The sequence below is a fragment of the Benincasa hispida genome, chromosome 1 (assembly GCF_027475165.1).
Source record: "Benincasa hispida cultivar pf3 chromosome 1, pf3_genome.v1.1, whole genome shotgun sequence".
Classification (NCBI taxonomy): domain Eukaryota; kingdom Viridiplantae; phylum Streptophyta; class Magnoliopsida; order Cucurbitales; family Cucurbitaceae; genus Benincasa; species Benincasa hispida.
Window position 1 is genome coordinate 88,073,040 of NC_143478.1, and position 20,575 is coordinate 88,093,614.

The 20,575-nt window shown below is 39.5% G+C and overlaps 1 non-coding gene across 1 annotated transcript; it reads right to left on the reverse strand.

Moving 5' to 3' along the window:
• Window positions 1-5,845: 5,845 nt before the first annotated feature.
• LOC120070460 (small nucleolar RNA R71) lies at window positions 5,846-5,952 on the reverse strand. Its single transcript, XR_005479955.1, has one exon. It is a non-coding gene; the product is annotated as a small nucleolar RNA R71 (small nucleolar RNA).
• Window positions 5,953-20,575: the final 14,623 nt, after the last annotated feature.

Consider the following 20,575-nt stretch of genomic DNA (forward strand, 5'->3'; position numbering starts at 1 on the left):
GGGTTTAACCTGAAGCTTAAAGACGGTAAGGGGTGTGAACATGCTATCGCCGATCACTTGAGCAGACTTGTAGCAGAAGGTGGTTGTCTCAATTCTCATTGAGACTTCCCTGACCATACGCTAATGCAGGCAGATGGCATTTCTATGACTCTTTAGTATGCTGACCTCATTAACAATTTGACCAAAGGTGAGTATTGATAATGGGTAGAAATGCACGTTATTACAACGCAAAGATATAAAACAATGTGGGAATGCGACGGTAAAAACATGAAAAATCGTGTCCAAAAGCATTAAGTTGAGAATATTTTGATCGCATGCGGTCATTGCATTAAAACAACTAATTTACTTATTTTGTGCAGAAAAATGCGTTGGCATAAGGCAAATTGCGATCCAAGGAATTCGGCGCCTGATGACGGGAAATTAGACGTCAAATTACTCGGCAACTAAAATCCCTTGGACGCAATATGCAATGCATGTTCTTAAGTTATGCGTTCATTGTCATGCATTGATGGTCATGCGTTGGAATGAATATGCGATGAACATGCATCTTGTCACAAGTTTCTTGCACTCATGCCAAGTATAACTCGAACGCAAGTTTCTCGAGTGATTCGAGGTCGAACACAGGGACTTGTAGCAAAATGAATGCGGTAATGTGCATGTTGCGGTTTGAATAAAAGAATGGAAGGGAGGTTGCTAAGTTGACCCTACTCCTACTCCTATCTAACATACAACGCAATGAGAATATGCATGAGAGGTAGAGACACGAAAACTCTTGACATGAAACAAATGAATGGAAAATTAGATAAAATGCGGAGATGATTTCATTGCAACCCATAACAGTGACTGCAAGGGCAACCTTAGTCAACGCGAGCCATGCGATCATGCAACACACATACAATAATAAACCACCTCTCGGTGCGAATGCTATGGCTTCTAATGCTAGAATGCATGCGATATATGCGATAAGTCTATAGGACCTACACACAAGCCTCGATTCTTATTTATGCGATGACAAAGTGACACACACACAAATAAGGTGACCACATAATATCATTCCTATTTCTAGGGTGCATGTGATGCAGGTTAGTAAACGGAGCTTATCCCTAAGTTCCCTGTTCTTACCTATGCGTTCCAATCCGCTCTCTTGAGTCTTAGATTTGGGTTTTAGACTACTATCCCAAGTATGCCTAAATGATGAATGATGCGCTCATAGGACAAGGTAACCATATGAACTTAGCTGACCTAAGATTATTCCTATCTCTAGTGAACAATGCATACATTGCTTAATGTGACCAACCATTTACCCTCCCGGGCAATTGGTTGTTGCTGACTTTACTCATAGACAAGCATTGTGTTAGTCTATAGATAGGCGTTGTCGCAGCTTCATACTAAGCAAATAAGGTTACTCACACACTCACGCAACGCACACCTCTCGGTGGGTTGCTACATGCTTCATATCCCTAATCCATATGACAGTATGCGATACCCAAGCAATCTTACTAAGCATTGCAATGAAAGTAAAGATGTTAAGCAAAAAAGATGGAGATTAACGCAATCGATCAAACGAGTGCAATGAAAGTAAAGATGTTAAGCAAAGAAGATGGAAACAGAAAAATGTATTGAAAACAAAATGTATTAATTCCTTAATCACAAAATGTATACAATACAATATAAGAAAAGAAAGGAAAATGAAATGACCAGCTGGAAGCAACTTGCTTCCAGCAGATGTGCGTCAAGGCTACCGGTGGTGCTATGGATGGGTGGTGAAGTTGACTCTCTCGAGATCCAGCTTCGATCGAAGGCTTCGGTCGTCACTCGTAATGGATGAAGGAGGTGAAGAACTCTCAAATGTCTTCTCACGCATTTTGTCTAGATCGTAGGGAAAACCCTAGGTTGCAGGGATAATCCCCGAATAAGTTGAATTTCTGCTTATCGACTTCTTTATATAGAGCCTGGATCGTGATAGCATTAATGGACTGCTTTGATTCTGACATTCGGCGTGGTTAGTCCTTTCTGAACCTCTGCCGCTAACGACGTGGTAGGTGAAATGTCAACATCATCTTTTTATTTTCTCGAAGTAGATGCGTTGATGCATTCATTCCATCAACCTTGCGTTGATCCCATTAGTATGCATTATCGCATAGCCGTAATCATTCAGTGACCACATTCACTTAATACCGCAACTCTACACGATGACCGCAATCACTTGACGAGCACAACTCCCATGCGATGGATGCATACAGCTGATTACTGCAACATCCATGCATTGATCAAACGCGTTCACCTTTACGATGGAGAGTTTCTCCGCATGCGGTCATCTATGCGGTGGTCTGGTTTCCTCGTTTGTGTCCACTTTCTGCGTTAGCTACAAAAATAGAACATTGAATGCATAATATCGCATAATAATGGGTTAGCCGAGGTTCATCATGCTGAACGACACAAGCTCACTTTTCTCATGGATTCCTTGCACAATTGCCACATATTCTGCTTAACAACCTTCATAATTCTAAGTAAAAGGCCTAAGATGACATGCATTTCTACATGTCATCAGTGCCCGAGCGCATTAGAAGATTGCGACCGCAAAGCTGTGCAATCGTATGTACTCGCAAAGTTCTGCGCAAGAAGGTGGCCGCATAAAGACGGCGCATCAAGGTGAAAGCTTAATAAATCATGATGGGACAGAAAGTTGGTGACGGTCAAATTCGAATTTAGTTGACAAGCCGTTAACGACACACTGTAGCAAGTACATTCAACTTTTCGGTGACCATTAATCGACGCATCAGACAGAGATTTAATGACTTCCCATTATTGCAATCATTTGAGAGAAAAGTTCTTCACCCTGAAGCTCTATAAATACCGAGGCCACCTTCGTTAAAGGAGTTTAGAGTTTTGGGAGTTCGACATATACACAGTTTGCCATATACTCAGAAGAAGATCATAGATAGTCGTTGTAACTTTCACTGTCATTAACTCTTTACTCAATTCCGCCGCATAGATTTATACTTTAAACAACATATCAACCAACTTATTGTTTTTGTCACCGCAAAAGAATCAGAACTTACCATCGCATATTATCTCAATCGTCCCTGTGTTCAACCCTAGACTTACCAGGCAACCTAGTAGGATTTATACTTGGATTTTACTAGGAAAACTTACATATACAACACATACACCATCATCGCAATATACACCATTATTTCATCACATTCACAATGTATCAAGTTTTTGGCACCGTTGTCGGGGACTTTGGCAGTACATATTGTGCTAACGGTAACTTTTTTATTTTCTTTGTAGCTTTCCATCTCTGTGCACTGCTTCTCTATTGGTAAGGGAAGAAGCGGGCGTCGTATGAGCGAAGGACAAGCTCTTGAGCCCAATTATGACCCAGAGATTGAAAGAACTTTCCGAAGAAGAAGAAGAAACAACCGCTGACAAAAACAAAAGAGAAATCCCAACATGGCGGAGCAATTGGAAGATAGAGCACCCAACGCAAATAATATCATGGCGAACCCCATTCTCCTGGTGAACGACCGCAATAGACTCATCCAGAACTATGCGTTGCTCAACCTTTATGATTTCTCACTAGGAATCATGAGGCCAGCCTTGGACCGATCGAGGTTCGAAATGAAGCCGGTTATGCTACAGATAATTCAGACTGCCAGACAGTTTAGCGGTAGACGTGGCGAGGATCCGCATGCCCATATCCGGAGTTTTATTGAAATCTGCAATACTTTTGTGTTCCCAAACATCTCAGCTGAGGAGGTTCGACTAACTCTGTTCCCATTTTCACTCTGCGACCAAGTAAGGAAATGGGCCTATTCTCTCGAACCAAGGGAGATCACGTCTTGGGAACAAGTAGTTGAGAAGTTCATGAAGAAGTACTTCCCTGATGGCAGGCAGAAATGCACGTCATTATAGGCCTTTTATTTAGAATTATGAGGGTTGTTAAGTAGAAGATGCGGCGATTATGCTAAGAATTCATGAGAAAATGAGCTTGCATCGATCGACATTAAGAATCTCGGCTAACCCACTTTTATGCATTATTATGCGTTCAATTGTCTATCTTTGAAGCCAACGCAGGAAGCGGTCGCATACGTAGAAGCAAGGCTATCGCAAAGACGACCGCATCTGGGGAATCTCTCCATCACAGAGGCGAATGCATACGTTTGACGCATAGATGTTGCAACCATCAACCACATGCGTCCATCGCATAGAAGTTGCAGCTGTCAAGCGAATGCGGTCATCGTAGAGAGATTGCGGCTATAGAATAATAACCATAATAGAGGGATGACAACAATGGTGGTGGAATGCATTGATACTCTAGAAACCAAGCATGTACGCATACCTCAAGAGTATCAAAAGGTGATGTTGACATTTCACCTACCACGTCGTTAGCAGCAGAGATTCAGAGTAGGTCCATCACGTCCATCACGCTGTTAGCTGTAGAATTTTAGAGAAGGACCATAAATGCTATCGGCGATCAAGCTCTACAAATAGAAGCCGTTGAGCAGAACTTCAGATGATCCAGGGTTTTCTGCCTAAGAGAAGATCCGTATGATCCAAGCCAAAGCGTGAGAAGATTGCTTGAGAGTTCTTCATCCCCTTAACCATTTCGAGTGACGACAGAAGCCTTCGCTGGAGTTGGAGCTCGAGAGAGTCTACTCCACCACCCATCCATGGCACCACCGGCAGCCTTAACACGCATCTGATGGAAGCAAGACATTGCTTCCATCTGGCCCTCCATTTCTCTTCTATCTTTGTATTGTATTACATTTTGGCTTAAGGAATTAATACATTTTGTGATCAATGCATTTCGATATTTTCCTTCGATTCCATCTTCATCTTCATTTACTAGCATCCTTTACTTTCATTGCATCACTAATAAGACTGTTAGAGTATCGAATACTTAATCATGCGACATAGAAATATGAAGCATGTAACAAACCATCGGGAGGTGTGCGTTGCGCAAGTGTTGTGAGAAAACCTTATTTTCTTAGTGTGAAGCTGTAGCAACGCTTGTCTATAAGTAGACGCAATGCTTGTCTATGAGTAGAATCAGCAGCACCTAACTGCTCGGGAGGGTAAGTGGTTGGTCATATTAAGAAATGTAAGCAAGTGTTCACTAGAGATAGGAATAATCTTACGTTAGCCAGGTTTATGCGATTACCTTATCTTATGAGCACATCATTCATCATTTAGGCATACTTGGGAGAGTAGTCTAAAAACCAAATCTAAGACTCGAGAGAATGGATTGGATCGCATAAGCAAGAATGGGGAACTTAGGAATAAGCTCTGTTTGCTACTACACAGTGTATGCATCCTTTAAGTAGGATATGGTGATATGCGGTCATCTTGCTTATGTGTGAGAGCACGTGAGTGGGAATATAGAGACTTAGAAATAGGCTTCTCGACACTATCGCTTATACATCGCATGCGTCTATGTCAAGTGTGTATAGCATGATCGCATAGCTTGCGTTGGCTGGGTTACCCTTGCAGTCAAGCTTAGTGTTGCAGTGAAGACATCCTCGCCTTTTCATTTATTTTTCCATGCATTTTACTATGCATTAACAGATGTCGCATCTCTACCTCTCAGTCATACTTCCACTGCTTTATCTGTTAGTTAGGAGTAGGAGTAGTTCATAGCCCATAACCCTCATCATTCTTTTATTTCTTTGCCGCAAACACATTACCGCATACCATTTAGCAACAAGTCCCTAAGTTCGACCTCGGATCACCCGAGAAACTTGCGATCTCGTTATACTTGGCGAGAGCGCAAGAAACGTTGTGACAGGAACGCATGACCGAAGACATGCATCGCACAATTGCGTTACCAATTCCCCCCGCAAGAAGGAGAAAGTTGATTACTAATTTTGAACAAGATATTGATGAATTGCTCAGTGATGCCTGGGCGAGGTTTAAAAGACTGATGCGAGATTGTCCGCACAATGGCTTACCCAATTGTCTCTAAATGGAAATTTTCTATCACGGTTTGAACCCTACATCGTAGACGGCTACTAATGCGGTAACGGCTAGAGGTCTGCTTGACAAAACATATGACGAGGCTAAAAATATACTTGATCGCATTTCGAAGAATCACGAAGACTGGAGAGAAAGCGATCAATGACTGAGAACTAAAGATAGTGATGCAAGTAATGGGGCCATCGTATCCCTACAAAACCAAATGAATGTGATGATGAATCTGATACAAGACATCGCAATCAATAGCTCAGGAATGCAAAGGGGTCAGGTCAACGCAATCGATCAAGCGAGCGCAAGTTGTGCCACTTGTAGAGAAGCCCATCCGATGGAAGAGTGTCCAAGGAATCCACAATCTGCTTACTTCATAAAGAATAATCCTTTCTCCAATACTTACAACCCTAGGTGGAGAAACCACTCCAATTTTGCGTGGAAAAATCAACAAAAAAAATTTCAACCCATGGTGCAAAAAGAAGGGTTGCCAGGATTTTTCCCGCGAACAAATGGTCAATCACAAAATCAAGCTAGTAGTTCGCAGGCACCACAATCTTCATCTTTGGAGAGCTTACTAAAGCAGTATATTGAGAAGAATGAAATAGTACTCCAGAATCACGTCTATATGCAATCTCGAAATTCAGATAGGACAGATTGCAGACGAGCTCAAAAGTAGACCGCAAAGGGCGTTGCCGAGTTCAACTGAGCTCCCATGCAACTCAGGGAATATGGGAAAGGAGCAATGTCAAGTTGTGACTTTGCGAAGCGGAAAGATAGTGGCAGAAGAGAAGAAGGAACCAAGTCGGACTATTCCAGTTGCGATGGAACCCCAAACCTCGTTGACTCAAGAAGAACAAGAAGAATAGAAGACGATGGAACCAGAAGTTGCGTCAACTTCTAAGCCTATGGAATAAGGAATCGTGAAAATACAACTGCCACCATTTCCTCAGAGACTTAAGAAGAAAAAAAATGATGAAGTGCAGTATCATTGCTTCATGGACATGCTGAAATAGTTACATATCAACATCCCTTTCACTGAGACGATTGAACAAATGACAAAATATGCGAAGTTTCTAAAGGACATGGTGACGAAGAAAAGGAGCACAGGTAAGTTCGCAATGGTGGCATTAACGCAAAGTTCAAAAACCATAATTCCACCGAAAATGCGCGACAAGGAAGTTTCACAATACCCTGCTCGATTGGAGGGATATATATAGGTCAAGCGCTTTGAGATCTCGAGGCCAGTATCAACCTAATGCCCCTTTCAATTTTTAAACAGTTGAATGTGAGGCAGCTGACACCCACGATGGTGACTCTCCAGCTATCTGACAGGTCCCTTGTTCATCTAGAAGGGAAGGTGAAGGATGTCCTAGTCTCGATTGACAAGTTTATCTTATCGACAAACTTCATCATCCTCGATTATGAAGCGGACAAGGATGTACCCATCATTCTGGGACGACCATTTTTGTCCACTGGTCGCGCTCAGATTGATGTGTATAAGGGAGAGATCACCCTGAGTGTGAATGGACAGAAGCTCAGGTTAGACATTATTAAGGCCATGAAATACCCGGAAGAAGAAGACTTAACAGATTCCAACAATGAACCCAGTAGTTATGAAGAAGAAAAGTCTGAAGATGAAGATGAAAAAGAGGATGCGACTGCATCCATGGTAACCTGCAATGCGATCGTGGAAACAACAACCAAAGAAGAAAAACTGACGTTGAATGAAGAGAGAAAAGCACAACAACCATCCTTGGAACAACCACCGAAAGTGGAGTTAAAAACCTTGCCAAGCCACCTGATGTATGCTTTTCTGAGGAAAAATGAAATGCTACCTGTAATAATTTCCTCTGCACTTCAAGAAGAACAAGAGCATGTGCTGCTAAGCATCCTGAGAAAGCACATAAAAGCAATAGGATGGACGCTAGTAGACATTAGAGGAATCAGCCTCGCATATTGCATGCACAGGATACGTCTCGAGGAGAATAAAAAAGGATCGATCGAACATCAACGCAAACTAAACCCTGCGATGAAGAAGGCCTCGAAGAAGGAGATAATCAAATGGTTGGACGTAGGCATTATTTATCCAATCGCCGACAACACGTGGGTCAGCCCCGTGCAATGTGTGCCAAAAAAGGAGGGATGACGACAGTCCAAAATGTAAATAATGAATTAATACCAATGAGAACCATCACTGGCTGGCGGATCTGCATGGACTACCGCAAACTGAATGCGGCTATGAAGAAGGATCATTTCCCCTTGCCTTTTATTGACCAGATGTTAGACCGCCTAGCAGGAAATGATTACTTCTGCTTTTTGGATGGATATGCAGGCTACAACCAAATCATGATTGCTCCTGAAGATCAAGAGAAAACCACATTCATCTGCCCCTATGGAACATTTTCTTTTCGATGCATGCCATTCGGATTATGCAATGCGCCGAGCACGTTCCAGAGGTGTTTGATGGCCATCTTCTCTGAGTATCTTGAAGACTCAGTGGAAATTTTTATGGACGACTTCTTAGTGTACGGGCAAACATATGAAGTCTGTCTAAACAATTTGGAAAAGATACTGAGAAGATGTGAAGGGACGAACCTTGTACTGAACTGGGAGAAGTGTCACTTCATGGTGAAGGAAGGTATTGTGCTTGGGCACAAAGTCTCCAAGGATGGGCTGGAGGTGGATAAGGCGAAGATTGTGGCCATTGAAAAGCTCCCACCTCTAGCTAATGTGAAGGCTATCGGGAGCTTCCTGGGGCACGTAGGATTTTATCAAAGTTTTGTGAAGGACTTTTCGAAGATTATACGACCATTGAGTGCATTGATGGAGGCAGAAAGAATGTTTGACTTTGATGAACAATGCCTCAATGCATTCAAGATACTGAAGAACCCATTAATAACCGCACCTGTGTTAATCGCACCAGACTGGACACAACCATTTGAGTTGATGTGCGACGCTAGCAGTTATGCGATGGGGGCGGTGCTAGCACAAAAGAAAAAAACAATGCTAACCCCATCGCAACGATATAGAACCTTGAACCCTGCCCAAGCAAATTACACTACCACGAAAAAAGAACTTCTTGCGGTGATCTTTGCGCTAGAGAAATTTAGAGCTTACTTGTTGGGATCCAAAGTGATCGTTCACATTGACCACTCAGCAATCAAATATTTAATGATAAAGAAAGATGCAAAGCTGAGGTTGATTCGATGGGTTCTCCTCCTTCAAGAATTCAACATGGAAATCATTGATCGCAAAAGGATGGAGAACCAGGTTGCGGACCACCTATCAAGATTAGAAAATCCTAAAAACGAATGCAACCAGTCGGAGGTGAACGCAACTTTCCCAAATGAGCAACTTTTAAAATTGAAGAGTTACTATGGTATGCAGACATGGTCAATTTTCTAGTTTATGAACAATTTCCTAAGAACTACACAGCCCACCAAAAGAGGCGGCTCAGACATGAATGTAATTCATATTATTGGGATGATCAAATCTTTACAAGAGGGGGTCAGATCAAATTTTGCGCCTATGCGTACCAGAAGCTGCTCACCAGCGCATACTATCATAATGCCATAACTCACCGTATGGTGGACATTTTGGAGGCCAATGCACAGCAGCAAAGGTGTTACAAAGTGGATATTTTTGGCCAACTTTATTCAAGGACGCAAGAGACTATGCAATGAAATGTGACAGGTGCTAACGCACGGGAAACATTTCATGGAATAATGCGATGCCCATGAACATCATCTTAGAATTGGAGTTATTCGACGTCTGAGGCATAGACTTTATGGGACCATTTCCATCATCAAATGGTCATAAATACATTCTATTGGACGTCGATTACGTTTCCAAACGGGTAGAAGCGGTATCGTGCTAGTAGTCTCCAAGTTCTTGCGAAAAAATATCTTCACTCATTTTGGCACTCCACGTGCCATAATAAGTGACGAAGGCTCCCATTTTGTTAATGGCATCATCAACAAATTGCTACTCAAATATAATATCCACCATAAGGTCACCACCACATACCACCCATAGACAAACGGCCAAGCTGAGGTGTCTAATAGGGAAATTCTGATCTTAAAGAAGGTGGTGAAGCCTTCACGCAAAGATTGGGCAATGAAGCTGGACGATGCCCTGTGGGCATACAGGACCACCTATAAAACACTTATAGGCATGTCCCCGTATACACTGGTGTTTGGAAAGGCATGCCACTTACTACTTGAATTGGAGCATAAAGCAATGTGGGCAGTGAAAAAGCTTAATTTTGATTTGAGGAACTTGAATTGGTCAAGCTTGACGAATGGAGAATTCAAGCACATGAGAATGCCAAAATCTGCAAGGAGCGTGCAAAACGTTGGCATGACAAACAACTATGCGAGAAGAATCTCCAAGTCGGACAAAAGGTCTTGTTGTACAATTCTTAGCTACGACTTTTTCCCAAAAAGTTAAAATCACGATGGTCTGGTCCCTTTATAACACTGAGGTATTCCCGCATGGAGCGGTTGAGTTATCCAATGAGGACGGGACCAACACATTCAAAGTCAACGGGCAAAGAGTCAAAATATATCACGTTGAAGACTTGCATCGCGAGAAAACCTCCGTGGACCTGAGGAATGCCGACTAAAGAATAACTGGGCAGTCCCTACACAATCATACAATTCAAACTCATTAGGGACGCAATCTTTTTGAAGTTTCCTTTGAAATATTCAGTTCATGAACTCTCTCTACCTTTTTATACCCGTTATCCTTTTTATATCCTTTTTTGAAAAAAAATTTGTTAACTTTGTCTTTTATATTTTTTACTCTCTTGATGTTTTTAGCAACGATAGTAGTAAACGATTGCAGAGGAGCTACGCAATAACCGAACAATGCGACTAGTTCATTTAGCCATCGCAATCGAAGGAATCGACTCGCCACAAAGAAGGATGCGATCACAGATGATGTGGGCAACAGAGCAAATTTGGGGGTTACATCTCTCTTTGACTTTGTTTGATCCAAATTTTGCACTTTCGCATCTCATTTTTAACTTTGATAATTTTAGCATCGCATCCTCTTTAGTCAGTGCAATCATTAAATGTTGATTACTTTAGTTAGTCACCGCATTGTTTTTCTATGCCAATTATGATTTCAATGATGAAACGCATGCCTTTATTTCTCATCACATGTATTAGAATCAACTTAATTTTAGGACTATCAATTCATGAAATATTTCTCGAAGTTAGTGGTCCACCAGCTTTCTTTCAAAACTGACTTTTACGAAACTTCCTAAGAGCATCACATGAATTCTTTCAGTCTATCAGCAATGAGAACATTGTTGCGTTTAAATTTGAGGGTGCGGTATTGATTTTCAACCTTGGTACCTTTAGACTTTATATATATATATATATATATATATATATCATAACATTGAGATCGGATCCTACTCGTAGTTGGATGTCCGCATTGTTGGGAATGTCCTAGAACTCATAGTTTGTGTTAAACATTCTATCTTATCAATAACAATGACTTGTTGATTTTGCATCTTATTATGAAAATCCAATAAACGTATCCTTGGCTATAGTCTGAATGCTTTATGTAGTGACGTAAATAGGATCAAGTTGACAATATATAACCTAAATGGTCTAATAAGTATATGGATGAAATTGGGTATCTCATTTTGGTAACACTATTGGATGCGACCCACTCTATAGTTGTTACAAAAACTTGTAAGGTGCTACAAACGATGTGATCCACAAATCATTCATGTTGAGACATGAGAGTGGAGGCATCCTATGCAATGAGTTTGCATATAGATTGGACCATGAAAATAGTCACTTTTCTTTATAACAATCGTTTACTATTAAAACTGACTATTTCATTTATTATATAACCTAGGTTAACTCGATCTTAATACTGAGCTAGCTATGAACTCCTGTTTGTTTAGGATTATCCTTTGATCTGCAAACAGTGAGAGTACTCCAACAGCACTGCTCAATAAGCTTACCATTTTGGGGATAAGATCGGATGAATAGCTGGGGACATAGCCTTGCAAGATGGAATTCACTCCTATCCTATCTAGGGTTTTGAGAAGAACATGCTTTAGTTTTTGCTAAAATTAGTGAATTAGAAAGCTTATGGATCCTTGATACTTCCGCTACATGTTGTTTTACTCTTACAATCTTTGCCATGAGCCTGGCTTTATAGGTCTGTACCATCCGTGGGGGCAAGCCAAAACGAAGGTAGGAATCGTGATCAACGCATAAATAAGTGATCGCAACTCCACTGCCAAATGAGCATGAGTTTAGACTGAGAAAGAGTGCCTTGCTCGTAGTTGGATGCTCGCATGAAACCCATGGAGGCAAGCCAAAATGAAGGCTAGGCACTTGGATCAGCGCAAGGTCATAAAAAGAATTTCTAAACTACGTAAGGATAAAAAGCATTTGAAAACACCCCAGTTGAAAAAGTTTCTGAAACAAATCATGCGATGTCCTGGAAACAAGTAAAGTCTTTTTTAAGGTTAAACTTGCAGCCCCTAAATTTTAGAAATATTTTAAGAAGAGACTAGGATAGAAATTAAGAAGATTTTGGTTCATGAGATTTGAATAAGGCACCTTGAGAAATCTAGGTAAGGAAAAGGGCAGCTGACTCTTTAAGGAAAATCTTTAGTTTATGCTTGAGGACAAGCATTGTTTTAAATTTGAGGTTGTGATAACGGGTAGAAATGCACGTTATTACAATACAAAGATATAAAACAATGTGAGAATGCGATGGTAAAACCATGCAAAATCGTGTCCAAAAGCATTAAGTTGAGAATATTACGATAGCATGTGCCCATCGCATTAAAACAACTAATTTACTTATTTTGTGCAGAAAAATGCGTTGGCGCAAGGCAAATTGCGATCCAAGGAATTTGGCGCCCGAGCGCATTAGAATATTGTGACCGTAAAGCTATGCGATCGTATGCGCACGCAAAGTTCTACACAAGAAGGTGGCTACATAAAGACGGCGCATCAAGGTGAAAGCTTAATAAATCATGATGGGACAGAAAGTTGGTGATGGTCGAATCCGAATTTAGTTGACAAGCCGTTAACGACACACGTAACAAGTACATTCAACTTTTCGGTGACCATTAATCTGCGCATCAGACAGAGATTTAATGACTTCCCATCATTGCAATCATTTGAGAGAAAAGCTCTTCACCCTGAAGCTCTATAAATACCGAAGGCCACCTTCGTTAAAGGAGTTCAGAGTTTTGGGAGTTCGAAATATACACAGTTCGCCATATACTTAGAAGAAAGATCATAGATAGCCATTAGTCTGTAATTCATATACTTAGAACGCGGAGGCGAGCGAAGAGAGAAAAGTCGAGAGATCGTTCCTGGTTAGCTCGAGAGACTGTCGGGAAGTGCTGAAAAGTGAGAGAGGGCCAACTCTTGTGAAAGCAAGACATTCTTTTGGGCAGAGTAGAGTAAAACACAGTGTAAAAGCCTCGAGAAGCAAGACATTGCTACCAGGCTTTCTATCCCTATTTTCCATTATCGTTTTGTATTCTGATTTTATTTATAAAATGAACTTTGCATCTCTACATCTGTTCAATCTTTTCACGTTGCGCATGAGTAACTAAATTTCTGAATGGGTTGAGAAGCACTTAGATAACATGACCTAAGATCTTCATTTATGTGATCATCTTGTCTTATTGGTGACGTAAATTTGGTAACGCAATTATGCGATGCATGTCTTAGGTTATGCGTTGGTTCCCATGCGTCGGTGGTCATGCGTTGGAATGGAATGTATGCGTTGATCTCATATACAATGACCATGAATCCTTGTCACAAGTTTTCTTGCGCTCTCGCCAAATATAATGAGAACGCAAGTTTCTCGGGTGATCCGAGGTCAAACTCAGGGACTTGTAGCTAAATGGTATGCGGTAATGTGTTGGCGCGAATAAATAAAAGAATGATCAGGGTTATGGGCTAAGCACTACTTCTACTCCTAACTAACAGATTAAGCGGTAGAAGTATGACTGAGAGGTAGAGGCACGGCAACTGTTAACGCGTAGTAAAATGCATGGAAAAATAGATGAAAAGGCGAGGATGTCTTCACTACAACACTAAGCTTGATCGCAAGGGTAACCCCAGCCAACGCAAGCTATGCGATCATGCTATACACACTTTACGTAGATGCATGCGATGTATATGCAATAGTGTCGAGAAGCCTATTTCTAAGCCTCTATATGACCACATACCACCATATCCTACTTAAATGGTGCATACACTGTGTAATAGCAAACCGAGCTTATTCCTAAGTTTCCCATTCTTGCTTATGCGATCCAATCCGCTCTCCCGAGACTTATATTTGGTTTTTAGACTACTCTCCCAAGTATGCCTAAATGATGAATGATGCGCTCATAAGACAAGGTAATCGCATAAACCTGGCTGACGTAAGATTACTCCTATCTCTAGTGAACACTTGCTTACATTACGTAATGCGACCAACCACTTACCCTCCCAAGCAGTTAGTTGCTGCTGATTCTACTCATAGACAAGCATTGCATCCACTTATAGACAAGCGTTGCTACAGCTTCACACTAAGCAAATAAGGTTTTCTCACAACACTCGCGCAACACACACCTCCTGGTGGTTTGCTACATGCTTCATATTCCTATGTTGCATGATTAAGTATGCGATACTCTAGCGATCTGACTCAGTGATGCAATGAAAGTAAAGGATACTAAGTAAATGAAGATGGAGATGAAATTGAAGGAAAATATAGAAGTGCATTGATCACAAAATGTATTAATCTCTTAAAGCATAATGTAATACAATACAAGTAAAGAAGAGAAATGGAGGGCCAGCTGGAAGCAATGTCTTGCTTCCAGTAGATGTGTGTCAAGGCTGTCGGTGGTGCCATGGATGGGCGGTGGAGTAGACTCTCTCGAGCTCTAACTTCGACGAAGGCTCCGGTCGTCACTCGGAATGGTTAAGGGGATGAAGAACTCTCAAGGTATCTTCTCACGCTTTGGTCTGGATCACAGGGATCTGCCTTCAGGCAGAAAACCCCAGATGGGGAAAACCCTAGATAATTTGAAATTCCGCTCTACGGCTTCTATTTATAGAGCTTGATCGCCGACAGCATTAATGGAGCTGCTCTGATTCTGACACTCATGGCATGATGGTCCTTTTCTGAATCTCTGCATCTAACGACGTGGTAGGTGAAATATCAACATCATCTTTTTGATAATCCCAGTGTATGCGTTCATGCTTGCATTCCACCAACCTTGCGATCGCCCTTCTATTATTGTTAATATTCTGTAGCTACAATCTCTCTGCGATGATCGCATTCGCTTGACTGCGGCAACTTCTATGCGATGGACGCATTCGCTCAATAGACGCAACACCCATACGACTGACATATGCAATCATCGCATGGGATCGTCTCCACGATGGAGAGATTCCTCGCATGTGGTCATCCTTGTGATAGCCTGGCTCCCACGCATGCGATCGATTCCTGCATTAACTACAAAAATAAACAATTGAACGCATAATAACGCATAATAGTGGGTTAGCCGAGATTCTTAATGTCGATAGACGCAAACTCATTTTCTCATGAATTCTAAGTATAATCGCTGCATTTTCTACTTAACAGCCCTCATAATTCTAAATAAAAGGCCTATAATGACGTGCATTTCTGCCCGTCATCACTTATGTATGCGTCCATCACCCTTTAGAGATACTTGAGAGAGTAGTCTAAAGAAAGAACCCAGACTTGAGAGAGTTAAGTTAGAATCTAGGCTTGAGAAAGTCATATTAGAACTGCATAAACAAGAGATAGAGACTTAGAGATAAGTTATGTTTGCTATCATGCATCGCATGTACCCTAGAAATGGGATATGATAGTATGTGGTCGCCTTGTGTATGTGTGTATCATTCATCATCGCATAGATAAGAATAGAGGCTTAAACATAAGTTCTATAGACTTTATCGTATACATCGCATGCATCCTAAAATTAGGAACTATGGCATTTGCATTGAGAGATGACATGCTATTGTGTGTGTGTAGCATGATCGCATAACTTGAACACAATCTTAGGAAATGTTAGCTAAATCCCTTCTCAACCCGTTCCTCGCATACTCATTATAACTTTCGCTGTCATTAACTCTTTACTCAATTCTGCCGCATAGGATTTATACTTTAAACAACATATCAACCAGTAGTCCCTGTGTTTGTCTCAGTAGTTTAGACATTTATTTTATCAACGCATTTTATTTACAACGCAATTTACATTTCTGTCAAAACCAAATTCTTTATTCTTTATGAAAACTGGTCGCATTTACCACATTAGTATCGCATCTAAACGACAACAATCCCCATGTTCAACCTCATGTCATTCTGAGAAACTTGGGTTAGAATTATACTTGGTTCCAGCGCAAGGAAACTTGTGACACGTACTACATCATTGCATACTACGAAGCATTTTATCATCAACGCATACACTTAGAACGTAGTATCGCAAAATATCTTTATCGCAAAGCACTTGAGCGCATAGCACATCACATTCTTTCATTCATAAACAATGCAATAGATAAAGATAGATATTAAATATTCGTTACAAATTTATGGCAACATGAGCTTGTATCATTCATTCTTTCATCAGTAGTGTGCATAAGCGATACAATAACACAGCATAACAATCCATTTTTTTATCCTCACAAGTTTATGGTGTCGTTGCCAAGTATTGATAACGGTTTAGTGTTGAATACTTTTGTGGTATTTTGTAGGACAGATCTTTGCTGTACTGAATGGCAATCTTGAGGAGACCATATATATGGAGCAGTCTGAGGGATTCATCACTACAAGAATTTTGGGCTTTAATGTCGGTGGAAAAATTGAAACCAGATGAATAATGTCGATTTTGTTTTTTTTTTAAAAAAAAAAGGGATCTTTATTGTCAGTTTTAAATCGACATTGTAGGTATACCTTTAATGTCGGTTTAAAATCGACATTAAAGATCTGCCTTTAAAAGAAAAAACAAAACCCATTCCCCCCCCCCCCCCTTATTTTTCCTTTCATACCCAGAACTTCCACTCACCCACAACCCATGCGAAAGCCTTCCAAAACGCGAACCTATCCGTCCAGTATGTCTTCTTCTTCTTCTTCGTCTCTCTGTTTGTTTTAGTTCGAGAAAAAGGGAATTGGGTGGATCCACTTTTCTCTTTCCTCTTCCTAAATGTGAATTTCTGCTACTAATATTCTAGGGTTCCCTTTTCCCTTACCTTTTCTGTAGTTCATCCTTCCATTCAATGCCTCTGTTACAGATTTACCCTCTTTTTCTTTCTCTTCTTTCGTTTTGAGTTGTGGGTAGACCACCCTTTGTTGTTTTCAATCTTTGTTGCTTGGAGGTTTTTGAGGAATTTATTAAAATAGGTTCTGTTTGGATCTTTGTTGGGTGTCTTTGATTGGTTTTTGTTTGTTTCTTATTATAAAATTTAAAAAAAAAAAACTTTTTTTGTTGTGAAAATTATTAGTCTTTTTTTTCCTTTTTTTTGGGGGGGAGGGGGGGGGGGGAGATTTGAGTAGATATAGTAATCAAAAGGAGCAATCTCTATGCTATGATGCTCTTATGTTTTAAAGGATGGTATTTTACATATGTATTTTTTTTAATGTCAAATATTGTAAAGTTTGATGGTTGCCTTATAGGGTTAGACAACGTGCACGATGTGCGCAGCGAATATTTTAACTGGAGGATCCCTACTTAACAGTTGACTTGTGTTGGACTTCATCAGCTTTTTCCTTTATATATGTTCTCTTTTTAGTTCAACCTTTTTAATTAAATTCTTTTAAGCTATTTGCAGGGACCTGTATTTTTAGACCTCCCTAATGGTTACTTATCCATAACATTGTTAATTTAAGGTTAAGTTTTCCTCATGTGATGCCTTGAAACAAGTTTCATTTCATTTTGACTTTGTACTGCCTTATTGATTTCTCTCTTTTTTATCTCTCTCTTTTAGATCTTTTATATATAGGAGTTTACAATTTTGTTGAGAGATAAAAGTAAGATAAAATGCCAGTTTCACTTCAAATAGTTACTGTTTTAACACTTTTCAATATATTTGAGGAAGAACGGGATGTCATAATCAAGCATGAAACACAATCATGAGAGATTCAGTGTGCTACAACACATGGGATGCATACGTCTCAGTTCAAGAAGGTACTTTGTTATGCTTACAATTGCTATTCTTCTGGGGTTGGGAAAGAAGTGAGTTACTAAAACCAACTCAAGAAGGTACTTTGTTGTTTACACAAGTCCCTTTGTGAAAAATATAATATTCTTATGCTTTGAGTGTTAAACTGCAACTAGATAAACTAGCTAAATCTATGAGGATCAATTCTGTTTACGATCAAAATTATCTCGATAGTAGATAGGTTACTATTGTTGTTACACTTTTTTTCACTTGAACAGGATATACAAGAGAAATGAGCAATATTGTGGTGATTGAACCATATAGAAGATAGGTTACTTGTTTTCTTATCTTTTTTTTTCTTCTCTCTTGACAAGGCGATTCTTTTTTTCTCAAAATAGTCTCTTCTTAGCCTTTGCGAGTGGATACGAAACTATTTCAGAGTAAGGTTCTTTTGGCAACTAGTTGAATTAGAATTTGGAAACTAACTCATTTGAGAAATAATGAAATGACTTTGAGTGAAGTTTTTCATTTTGTTAGGTTCAAGTTTGATGTGTAAGGCTAAATTTTGATTCTTAAGGATTTGGAAGGAAGATAGGAAGATTGCATTGGACATGTTTTAAGAAGGTTGACAAGTGGAGAAGGTGCATCTAACACGAAAGGGACTTCATAACAACATTAATAACAAGTACAAGGTAATATTTATAAGATGCTTATCTTAAAAGTCTATTTGTTCTAAACTTTGGATTAAATTCAGTGTTGGAATGATATGACTATCCTGCAGTTATGGTAGTCATAGCTTAGTTATTTATGACTTCCATTGAGTGGTTTATGGTAGTGGAACTTCTTAGGCATCCTTTGGTACTTTATATTTATGCATTACTTGTCTAGATGAATCCGGTTGCACTATGGTAGTTTATGGGTTATTCATGCATTGTGGGTTAGGTTAATTCTTCATTATCATCATCGAATCTTTTGTGATCTCTTGTTTAACCATTTATTGTGCTTCTTCATCAATTTGAATCTAATTCGTCCTTGGAACCTTGTTTGGATAATCTAGGATTGACCCTCGATAGCATCTTTTAGTTGGAGATATTTTTTGTGATTTTATTTGATTGAAGTCTTGTATCCGTTTGGTGTGCTTTTTAGTTGCTTGAAGTTTTGGTGTTGCTTTAGGGGCTTTTTAGTTTTTAGTTATATGGATAATGTAAAACTTTTTAGTTGGAGATGCTAATTTCCTCCTTTCCTCTTTCCTATGCTTACGCTTATGTTTCGGTATATTTTGGATTTTTATTATGTGATTCGAGCTTCTTTTTGGTTGTTTATAGAAAAACATGATATCTTGGCCTTCTTTGCAAATTCCCATGAAGACTTGAAATCGTTGTTGTCTTTCCATAGCTCCCTAGCTTGAATTTCATAAATTCTTTGTGTGGGGGTAACTGAATTCTTATTATATGTTTGCCTATTTTTCTCTTCTTGCAGGAAGTCATGCTTTCGATTTGGATCAAATTTGTGGTGGATGGTGGAGAGAACATGACGAGGAGCAATTGAAAGACTATTTGGAAAACACTATATAATGGCAACAAGTGTGTATGCACTTTTGTTTTGTTTTTTGTTTTTTTGTTTTTTTTGTTTTTGTTTTTTTGTTTTTGTTTTTGTTTTTGTTTTTTTTTTTTTTTTTGTGGGGGGGAGTATTTACAACTTTTAGTTTGTATTTTATAGTTTAAAAGTAATTTCTCGCTCTTTTTTGATACGCCAATAAAAGTTGTTTGGATCTAACAAAATTTTATTTTTTCTATGTAACCCTTGAGTTTTGGTAATTTGTTGATTACCTTGGTTTTAGAGTTAAATTATCATCCAATTCCTCTTTTGTGACTTATTATTATGGATTTGTGAAAGCAATTAAGAATTTATTTTGTGCATGGACAGGTTGATTACCTTGGTTTTAAGGACATATCGTTTTTAACTTTTTTTATCGACATTAAAAATGGATTGGACAATAATTATATTGAATACACGGACAATAATTGAAAAAAATGGACATGGTATTTACAAAAAAGGGATAATAATTGAAAAAACTGGACAATAATTCTGGGCTTTAAAACTGACATTAAAGGGCTTTAATGTCGGTTGACAACCGACATTAAAGATAGTGTTATTAAAGCTCTTTAATGTTGGTTGTCTTTAATGTCAGTTTTAAACCGACATTGTAGACCCTCTTCAATGTCAGTTTAAAATCCACATTAAATACAACCAACATTAAAAGGCTTTAATAACACTATCTTCGGTTGTCAACCGACATTAAAGCCCTTTAATGTTAGTTTTAAACCGACATTAAAGCCCTTTAATGTTAGTTTTAAACCGACATTAAAGCCTAGAATTTTTGTAGTGCATATTCCAAGTGATGGAACACGAGACATACACAGCGGAATAAGGATCTAATTACA